We start from the raw sequence: 11,565 nt of genomic DNA on the forward strand, positions 1-11,565 counted from the left end.
TAACTCGCAGACATTGTTCTTCGGCTTTCTGGTAGAAGTTTTCACCTGCGCAGAAAAATCAGTGACACTGACACCACATGCTCCGCCCTCATCCCAAAGCGATAGATGGACCCGTCTGGCCAAACTCACTGGGAAGCGCCACAACCTCTCTCGCTCTTCTTGGAGGAACACACGCCAAGAGGACGCACCATAGCTCTCGCAATAGGGACTGGCATGTGATATATGTCATTCGTAAATTATGATTTCTTGCAGGCATACGAGAACCATTCGGGCATTAGAGACTATGGCTCTCATTATGACAGCGGCGGTAAAAACCACCTAACGCCACGGCGACAGCTGCCAAAAGACCGTCTCCGTGGCTAACAGCCGACCGTCATAATATGACCATAGCCGGAATTCCGCCAGAAGGATGGCGGCATTCCGGTTACGGTCATGGCGGCGGACGGCGGTAAGGTGGCACCGCTGCCAGCAGCAGCGCCACGTTAGTAGACCGCCGCACACCATATCATGACCCATGATACGGCCTGGCGGTATTCTGCTGGTGGACGCTGCTGCTGGAAGCAGCGCCCCATCCCATCTTCTGCCGGAGGACCCCCTGAAATCAGGTAAGTCGGGTGCTGCGATGGGGAGGGGAGTGGGGGGTGTTGTGTGTGTGGGGGTGTGTGTGTGTATGTGTGCGTGTGAATGTGGGTGTGCGTTGCGTGTGGTATGTGTGTGGATGTGCGAGTGCGTGTATCATGTGTTGTGTGAATGCAGGTGCTTGTATGTATGTCAGTGTGTTTGGATGTGTGTGGGAATGGATGAATGCATGCGTGGGTGCATGTGGGCATGAGTGTGTTTATGCGTGTGTATGATGGTGCGTGAATGTGCGTGTATGTCCGGGTCTGGAGGGGGAGGGTGTGGGAGGACTCTGTGGAAGGGAGGGGTGCGGGGAAGACCCCTATCAGTGACAGGGAAAGGATTCCCTGTCACTGATAGTGCCTACTGCCATGGTTTTCGTGGCGGTAAGGAAGCCACGAAAACCACAGAGGTAGGCGGAGTCATAATCCCGCCAGTGGGACAGTGACGGCCGCCTGGCTGGAGACTGTAGTCTTCAGCCCGGCAGCTGTTACCACCCTGGCGGACGGAGTGGTACATTGGCGGTTTAGCTTGAGCCAAACCGCCAATGTCATATTTTGGGAAAAGGCCTGTTGGCCGTACTTTTCTCCAAAATACCGCCGTCCGCCAGGGTTATAATGAGGGCCTATAACTGTTTATGTATAAGTAGTGTGACACATAAATGATTGACTGCACTCATAGAGTGCAGCGTGGTTCTTAGTTGGAATAGGGATATGGGGGTTTATTGGCAACAGCCCCTTTGTGGCCCCGTTGGCGTCCTTGGGGGGCATCTTCCGTGACAGATACTTCTCGTTCACTGAAGTGTGGGGGCGGTGTGGAAAACTGGCACTCCGTTGCAGTACCCCCCCACTTTTTGCCTGGTTTCTGGATGCAATTTGGACTGGAGTGCACTGGGATCCTGCTAACCAGGTTTCCAGTGCCTGTGTTCTTTCTCTAAAAATTGCATAGGTAATTCACAACACCTTTAGCTGCCACTATAAGCCCCTAGTAAATGGTACTTGGGTACCTAGGGCATGGGGTACTAAGTGTAAACCCCGGGGGGCAGCAGCACTGATTGTGCCACCCTCTAGGGCCATGCATCCAGATGCACCCAGCACTGCCATTGCAGGCTTAGTGTCCTGGTGCAATTCTAAAATGCAAACTCGACATGGCACACTGACTGTGTGCCCTGTCCACTATACAATGCATACACTCTGGATAAGACACCCCTCTAGCAGGCCTTCCAGCCCTAAGGCAGGGTGCACCATATTATATGTGAGGGCATAGCTGCATGAGCAGCCATTTTAATACATGTGCTGGACACCTGTCAATATGGGTTTCCCAGCTACATGATGGCCACTCTGAACCCTGGGCAGTTTTGTATCAAACAACTCAGAATGACAAATCCAAACTGCTACCAGTATTGGATTTGTTATTAAATGTACCCAGGGGTCACCTAAGAGGTGCCCCCTGCAAAAGCTAACTATCCTGGCATGGTTGCTGACTGGTCCTATCTAGCATGCCACTGCCAAACGTCCAATCTACAACCTTGGGGGAGAGATCCTTCTCTCTGGATTGTAGAAAAATGCCCTTCCTGGGTGGAGGTGCTAAAACCCGCTCCCTCAGGAATGTGCACTGCCCTAGCGGCGAGCTTCAAATGGATTACTGCCTTTGAAACTCGACCCCCAGGCCTGCTGCTAGCAGCAGATGGTCATACCCTTTGGAATCCCCCACTTTTGGCAGGAGCAACGGCGGGAAAATACACAAAGGGTAAGAGTAGTGGCCCCACCTGGCATGCACCAGCCCTAAGGTGCTGTCTGCGAGGTGGACACTGCATTTCACTTTCCTCCATCTTGGAGGGAAGCGACCCCTCCCCACAGGGTGTGGTCACTGGGGCAGGGGGTAGATAAAAAAAACATCAGCAGTAAGTACGGTGAGTGCACAAGTGACCAGGTGCAGAGTGGTTACTGACCCAGCCATCCAATAGACTACCACAGGGAAGTAGTGGTTGGAGTTCATGTGTTTCTGGACCCTTCCCAGTGGACCCCGAGGAAACCAACAGACAAGAGGAAGTTTGGAGAGTGCTCCCACCTAAGGATACCCAGAAGACAGGAGTACCTACACCAGGGGACCCGGATGCAGAGGGGAGAAGGGACCCTCTCATAAGTCAGTGGAGGCCTCGGATTGTCCAGTTGCTGTTGCGAGCTGTCCAGGCTGGTGGAACCCAGGGATGTATTCCAGGCATGGAGGACCTAAAAAGGAAGGGGACACCACCCTTGGATGTGTCCAGGTGGTGCAGGTGGCAAAGCCCACCCTCCTAGAGGTGAATTTCCTGCAAGTCGGTGGAGGAAAAAGTCCAGCTGTGGGGTCCAGGAGCTGCAGGAGATGCCAGAAGTCACCTAAGAGCTGTACCTCAACGGTCGCCAGACTGCAGGAGGGTCTGTGACCAGCAAGATCACCAACAAGCACTGGCAAATGAAAGCAGGGGCTAACAATGAATTTGCAGAGTTTTTGGGCAGAGCAAGGTCCAGGTGAAGCAGGCTCGGGCTTCTTGGTGTCTGAAGATCTCCTGGACGGCGAGTCCCCAAGCCTCAGCAAGAGGAACAGTTGCAGTGCACCAGGGTTCCAGCCCAGTCGTAGGAGCAGGGGCCCACAGTCTCCTAAATTGGTCAGAAGACAGAGGACCTAGAGGAAGCCACAGACCCACAACCTGTGATGCAGAGCCTTTCGATGTCCGTGGGACAGCAGACCCCACCAGCCCGTTGACATTGTCTTGAGGTGCCTGCGTATGCAGGACAGTAACTCTTTCACTCCAAGGGAGATTCCTTCGTGCTTCCAGGTGCAAAGACCTTGTGACCCTGGAGGATGCACAGCCTTGATTGTTGCAGAATTCTTGCAGGATCTATGTTGCAATGGGCACCTTCCCATCATAAGCAGACGTGTTTCAGTTCCAAAGCAGAATAGCAGCGGCTCCAGAGGCCAGGAGCAGATGTCTTGCAGAGAGTTCCTTGGAGAGTCTTGCTCGACGAATCTGAGGACCCACCCTAGGGGAGCCCTTATGTAACCCTAAAAGGGAGTTGGTCACTCACTGAAGTGACCGACCTATCAGAGGGGTCAGGGACGTCATCTACCTGGCCTAACCAGTCAGATGCTCCCAGGAGCCTCTGCACATCCTATTTTCAAGATGGCCGAATCAAGTGGCCATCTGGCAGAGCTCTGTGCACCTTCCCACGGGAGGAGCTGGACAAGGGAGTGGTTACTTCCCTGTCCTTTGAGTAGTTTTCCACCAGAGTAGAAACCAGGGGTTTCTGAACTGGTGCAAATCAGATTATGCAAGGAGGGCACTAAATGTGCCTTTCAAAGCAGTCTGATGGCGCTCAGAGGCCACCCCACCCAGCCCTTAGACACCTAATACACAGGGGGAGGTACAGGAAATCCTTTGTTCTGCCTTCCTCTGCTTGAGCCAGGCTCACCAGCAGGAGGGCAGAACAGTGACTGGGGTCGGGTGCAGCGTGGGCTGGCAGCCAGACCCCGTAAGGCTGCATAGGCAGAACTGGGGGATCCTCTAAGGAACCACCAGAGTACAGGGGATCATGCAAGTAGCACTGGAATCAGTGGTTATATGATTCCAACATGTTTGATACCAAACATGCCTAGGTTAGGAGAAGCCATAATGTAGTTGGACCACTCGTGTTGACCAGTGTCCACTACATACCTTAAGATGGCTTCCCCGCACTTACAAAGCCCAGGGATGGAGTCTGGGAAGGGGTACCCTCACACACAGATACTTGCACCCTGCCTTTAGGCCTGGAAGGGTCTACCATAGTGGTTGCTTACAGTGACCTGGTGTAGTGAACTGTAGTGAAAGGGGTGCGTGCACCATTTCACTCAGGCTGCAATGGCAGGCCTGCAGACACAGTGTGCATGGGCTCCCATGAGTGGCACAATACATGCTGCAGCCAATCAGCAACCCCTGGTGTACCAATGCCCTGCGTACCTAACTACTACATACTAGGGACTTAATCAGGTTTACCAGTATGCCAATTGTGGGTGTAAACACTTTACCAGCAAACAGATTTATGGAAGAGAGTACTGGCAGTGGGGCCCTGGTTAGCAGGATCCCAGAGCACTACAGTTCAAATCATACTGACAGCAGGCAAAAAATTGTGGGGGGGGGGGTACTACAACCAGAACCCAGCTTACTACATTGCGGTTTTGAAGCAAGCTAAGCGACTGGGGGGGGCAGACATACTCTTTCTACAGGAGACACATCTTCTGGGGTCTAAGGCCCATTGCATGGCCAGGTATGGCTATAAGCAAGTGTATCATTCCGGGTTCACGGGTAACGGGCATCCTGATGCATATCAGGATTCTCTTCCAGCTCACTAGCACATGGCTAGACAAGTATGGCAGATACACGCCGGTGTCTGGCATGCTGTATGGAGAGTCTCTAACACTTGGCAGTGTGTACGCCCCTCCACCATTCGGACAGCTTTTCGTAGATCAAATGATTGTACTATGGGGGGAATTACCCGAAGGTCTCTCCATAGTGGGTGGAGACTGGAGCGATACGATGCATCCAAAGACAGATAGATGGTGTGCCCGGGGGGGGGGGGGGGGGGGGGAGGGTGCTGGTGTTGGAGGGTCCAAGTTAAGCTGCCTAGTATCCACATTGGGCTGGACAGACCCCTGGAGGGCATATCATCCAAGAGACACAGGGTATACATGTTATTCAGTGGTACATGGCTCCTTCTCAAGATTGGACTACCTTTAGGTCCTAGCTGTTATCTCTATAGAGTATCCGACGTGGGCCTTTTGCCCAGAGGGCTGTCTGATCACTCCCCTGTGTCCCTGAAACTTCACATGGGACCAAGACATCCGGCCTTTCGCTGGCACCTGTTGCTGTGGCATCTGCAAGATCCTTCCTACAAGGCACTACAACACTGGTCCATTGCTGAATACTTTACCCTCAATTCAGCATCAGCGACCATAGCAACAATACTGTGGGAGGTGCTCAAGCTGGTGCTCCGGGGTGTGGATATTAGCTACTGCATGTGGGAGTAAGGCTAGAGCTCTAGTGGACCTCGAGACACCAATGCAGACATTAGACGACTGTGGTCGGCGAGCGGACGGTGGCGGAGCGCGACTCCAACTGAGCTTTGCCCAACAACAATACCAACAGCTGCTTCTGGACGATGCCAAGCAGGCATGGCAGGCTGGCCAAAACCGCATATATCATTAGGGCGATAAATCCAGTAGGGTGCTACATAGGCTATGCCAAGCCGCTCGCAGCATTTCTCCTGAGCCTGTGATACAAAATACCCAGGGCAGGTTGCTGTCTATCCCCTGAGAAGTGGCACAAAGTGTTGCTGCATACTTTATGACTCGCTGCAGAAACATCTTCTGGGGGTGATTCATTCTGCGCTGGCGGTGGTGCTCCCGCCGGACTGTGGGCAGGCTCAGACTGGTTTTTCTTAAGCTGGGGTGCCTCCAGAGGAGCACTCCTCATACAGCCCGATCTCTCTTCTAAACTAACGATGCTGCCAAAACCTTGGACAAAAGGCTAATGAAATACATGCTGGATCTGGTCCACCACAATCAAGCAGGCTTTATGCCTCAACAAGTCATGTGCCACAATAATAGGTGCGTCTACAAGGCCTTGGCTGTGGCAGACCGGCTGGGGAGACCGGTGGCGGCGCTATTGGCGGATACAGGTGAAGCTTTCGACCCCATCAGCTGAGAATTCCTGTTTCTCCTCCTCAAGCGCTTGAACCTGGACCCCAGATTCATCTCATATATATATACGTTTACTCTATACCGACTTGTCCGCCACGATCCAGGTTGGAAGTGTGGTTTCTGATCCCTGTCCGATCTGCAGTAGGATGAGGCAGCGCTGTCCCAGATTCTGTTGGCGCTGGCCATGGAACCTCTGGCTACATGGGTGAGGGTGCACGCCCTGGTGTCAGGCTTCGAAAGAACAGCAGCTCTATCTGACAGGATAGCTTTATATGCAGACGATGTCCTATTGTTCCTTACGGACCCCGCACAGCCTCAGGACCCCGTATCATGCAGATCTTTGGTAAGACTTCTGGGTTATAGATGAATGTAGCGAAATCTGTGGTGTTCCCAACTGGAGATGGCACAGGTGACCTGAAGCGGGCGTTGGGATTGACCCTAATCAACGGGGGTTTTAAATATTTGGGAGTATGTGTCTCCCCAGAACCAGGCTTGTCGTGGACTCATAATCTAGCCTCCACACTATCGCAAGTAAAAGAGAACGTGAAGACCTGGTCCTGGCTGCCACTGTCTTTGTTAGGTATATCAGTGATTTTCAAAATGGTATCCCTACCTTGATAATTATACCAGCTTCAGAACTATCTCTATGCTATTCCAGTGTTATGGTTCAAACAGATCAACAAGGTCTTGAGCAGGTTCTTGTGGGGGGGTGGGGCAATGCGGGTGGCCCTCAGGACATGCTTTAAATTCACATATTGTGGAGGCATTGCTGCTGCAGATGTAGGCTCCTTTATGCAGCCTCCCATCTGCTGATTATCAACAAATGGTGGTATAGCCCTCAGGTAGACCCAGCGTATGCGTCTGAGCGAGGGGCGGTATTCCCCCCACCCCCAGATTGAATACCTCTATCGTAAAACGATGGGGTTTCTTCCTCCGACCATCCAAGTAGCCATAGACACTTGGAGATGATCCCTCCGGTGGATGAGGTGGTGGGGGAAGCTGACACAGTGGACACCCTTGTGGCGGGGCACAGCCCTTCACCAGGTGGCCCTCCTGGATGGCTTCCAGAGATGGGATAACATAGGAATATCCACTTTAGGAGATGTTATGCGAGGTGGCGTATTAAAATCATTCCAAGAAATGCAAGATGATTATCAAATGCACCGTAGTCAATTCTATCAATACCTACAGTTTCGACACACGCCATATCCCGGTGCAATAAAGACCTCCAGGAGCTGCCGGAATTGACCCAGTCCGAAGAAAAACTCCTCATGGGAGACCTAGGTACTTAAAAGATCCCAAAAATATATCAATTCCTAATAACAGACAGTTCCACCACACTACAGACACTCTAGGGGCCCTTCGCACAACGGCGTTGCTAACTGTCTCTGCTTGATAAACTTTAAATATCTACACAAGACTATTTTACCAGGCATCGCTTCTGGCGCATGGGTGTGATTGACTCGTCGGTTTTGCTTCCGGTGTGAGGCAGGAGAGGGTGCCTTCTTCCACACAGTGTGCAGCTGTGGGGCACTGACACATTTCTGGCGCGGTGTGATGTTCCATTTTGTGGACGTCCTCTCCTAGGAGATTCCGTCGGACCCCAAGTTGATCCTGCTCCATAGTGCAGAGGGCATTGGAGGGAACCAGTATAAGAGCTACTTGCCGTTTCTGGGGCATACATTAGCAAAAAGAGATATAGCTAAAGTGTGGAAGACAGATACTCCTCCATCAATTGGGGTCTGGAAGAAGGGGATGAATCATAGCATGGGCCTGGAGGTAACAATGTTTGAAGCCAGAGGTTGCCCCTAAAAATATTCTAAAATCTGGCAGCGATGGGCCGATTATAGGGGCATAACCGTGGCTCATGTTTGCCTTCCTGATTTCCTGCTGGACACCGAGGTGTGGAGCTATGGATCCACAGTGCCAGAGACTGGGGTGCGTGTGCACTGTTTCATGTCACTGTAGAATATCCTGGGGATATATGATGCGCAGGTGGGTGGTGGGGGCTGACTGTGTAGATTACTGTGTTACAGTTGTTGACAGGAGGGGTCTGTGTTATTATCTCCTCTATGTTTGATGGTCACGTTTGCCATACTTTATTGCAAAAACTCAATAAAATTTGTTATGGAAAAAAAAGATTCAGCTAGGGCTTTCCTCAGTGTTGGAAGATGGTGTGCACTACCGTGGGATGCACCTGCCAGTCTTGCTCCATCAGGCATGGCCGACTGAGCATGTCCACCCTGATTTTCAAATATTCCTCTAGATGACTTACGATCAGGAAAAAGCCCTGACGCTCCAACCAAGTTCAGATGTGCAGTGCATCTTGGCTTGGCACAGGACCAAACTCCATCCTGCTTGTTGCATTGCCACATGGCGTTGGTGTTGTCCGTTAGAACCTCCCCCAGCCTACCCCTTGATGGATGGCACAGGAAGGCCTTCAACGCCAGGCTGTAGGAAGTTGGCTCTGTATATAGTATCTCAAAGTGAGAGACAGTGTGCACAGAGTCCAAGGGCTCCCCTTAGAGGTTGATAGCGGCAAAATTAGATAATTCTAATGCTCTAATTTGTGGTAGTGTGGTCAAGCAGTAGGCTTATCAGAGGGGAGTGTTACGCATTTGTTGTACACCCACAGGCAATAAATGAGAACACACACTCAAAGACTTACTCCAGGCCTATAGGTTTTTATATAGAAAAATATTCTTTTCTTAATTTATTTTAGTACCACAAGATTCAGAATTCAAGTAAGTACCTACATTGTAAGGTACTTGGCATAGGTAAATATGGAACTCTGAATTAAAACAGTAATGTACACAGTTTTGGCAAAAAATGGCAATAAGCTATTTTAAAAGTGGACAAAGTGTAAAAATCAACAGTTCCTGGAGGAGGTAAGTAATGGTTAGTTTTTCAGGTAAGTAAAGCACTTACAAGTTCAGTCTCCGGGGCATAGACAGTCCACCATTGGGGATTCAAGTCAACCCCAAACATCCAGCACCAGCAACACATGGCCAGTCAGGTGCAGAGGTCAAAGTAGGGCCCAAAAAGCATAGGCGCCTAAGGAGACCAGGGGTGCTCCGGGCCCATTCTGCTAGCAGGTAAGTACCTGAGTCCTCGGGGAGCAGACCAGGGGGGATTCCCAAACAGGCATACAGGAGACACCCTCAGTGGCACAGGGGCGGCCGGGAGCAGTGTGCACAGAAAGTGACGGGTTTTGCATTGAAATCAATGGAGGGACCCGGGGGTCACTCTGGCGATGCAGGCAGGGCACGGGGGAGGCTTCTCTGGCCAGCCACTGGCTGACCAAATATGAGGGCCGCCTGCTGGTCACTCCTGCACCAGTAGTTGGTTCCTCTCGGACCTGGGGGCTGCGGGTGCAGTGCTTCTTCCAGGTGTCGGGTCCTTTTTACCGGGCAGTCGCGGTCAGGGGGATCCTCTGGATTCTCTCTGCAGGCATCACTGTGGGGGTGCAGGGAGGTCATCTCAGGGTGGACACGCCGTGGAAGATGCCTGGAGGTCCATGCTGCAGTGTTGGTTTCTCTGGACACGGGCCGGGGGCGTCGGGTGCAGAATGTTGGAGACTCACGCTTCAGGTGCGAGGTGGGAGTCCCTTTAAAGATGGTTTCTTTGTTGCTTTGGACAGAGCCGCTGTCCATGGGAGTTTCTTGGTCCTTTGGAATTGCAGGGCAGTCCTCTAAGTGGGCTGAGGTCGCTGGGCCCGCAGGATGCGTCGCTGTTGCAGGTTCTTTGAATTTGGAGACAGGCCTGTAGGGCTGGGGCCAAAGCAGTTGTCATCTCCGTCTTCTCTGCGGGATTTTCAGGTCAGCAGTCCTCCTTGTTCAGGTCATCAGGAATCTGGTTTCCTGGGTTCAGGGTCACCCATAAATACTCAATTTAGGGGTGTATTTAGGTATGTGGGTCAGTAGCCATTGGCTGCTGTCCTTGAGGGTGGCTGCCCCTCTTTGTGCCTCCTCCCTGTGGGGAGGGGGGACACATCCCTAATCCTATTGGGGAGAATCCTCCAACGCAAGATGGAGTACTTCCTAAGGGAGGGGTCACCTCAGCTCAGGACACCTTAGGGACTGTCCTGGCTGGAGGGTGACTCCTCCTTGTTTTTCTCGTTATCTCCTCCGGACTTGCTGCCAAAAGTGGGGCGGGGGGCAGGTGGGGGTGGGGGGGGTTCCGGGGGGTGGGCATCTCCAGTAGCTGGAGTGCCCTGGGGCGCTGTAACACCAGGCTTGAGCCTTTGAGGCTCACCACCAGGAGTTACAGTTCCTGCAGGGGGAGGTGTGAAGCACATCCACTCAATACAGGCTTTGTTCCTGACAAAGGTACTCACCCCATGTGGTCAGAAACCCGTCTGTTTGTGGCAGGCTAGCAGAAACTGGTCAACCTAGCACTAGTAGTTGGGCTGGTATACAGGGGGCATCTCTAAGATGCCCCCCTATGTGCACTTCACAATAAATCCCACACTGGCATCAGTGTGGATTTATTGTGCTGAGAAGTTTGATACCAAAGTTCCCAGTCTTCAGTGTGGCCATTATGGAACTGTGGAGTTCGTGTTTGACAAACTCTCAGACCATATACTCTTTATGGCTACCCTGCACTTACAATGTCTAATAATTGGCATAGACACTGTAGGAGCATAGTGCTCATGCAGCAATGCCCTTACCTGTGGTCTAGTGCACCCTGCCTTAGGGCTGTAAGGCCTGCTAGAGGTGCGACTTACCTATGCCACAGGTAGTGGTTTGTGGGCATGGCACTCTGAGGGGAGTGCCATGTCGACTTAGTCTTTTTCTCCCCACCAGCATACACAAGCTGTGAGGCAGTGTGCATGTGCTGAGTGAGGGATCCCCAGGGTGGCATAATACATGCTGCAGTCCTTAGAGACCTTCCATGGCCACAGGGCCCTTGGTACCAGGGGTACCATTTACAAGGGACTTATCTGTGTGCCAGAGCTGTGCTAATTGTGGAGACAAAGGTACAGTTTGGGGAAAGAACACTGGTGCTGGGGCCTGGTTAGCAGGGTTCCAGCACACTTTCAATTATAACTAGCATCAACAAAAGGCAAAAAGGTAGGGGGGTAACCATGCCAACAGAGGCATTTTCCTACACAGGCGGATAGCCGATTGCTCCAACAGATTTATAAGGAGCAGGGTCTTCATCGGATAACAGAATCCTCTGATCTCCACCTCTCCCAAATGACCTCCCCAGCCCAGCAGGGACACATCGCTC

The sequence above is a fragment of the Pleurodeles waltl genome, chromosome 2_1, assembly GCF_031143425.1.
Source record: "Pleurodeles waltl isolate 20211129_DDA chromosome 2_1, aPleWal1.hap1.20221129, whole genome shotgun sequence".
In the NCBI taxonomy this organism is placed as follows: Eukaryota; Metazoa; Chordata; class Amphibia; order Caudata; family Salamandridae; genus Pleurodeles; species Pleurodeles waltl.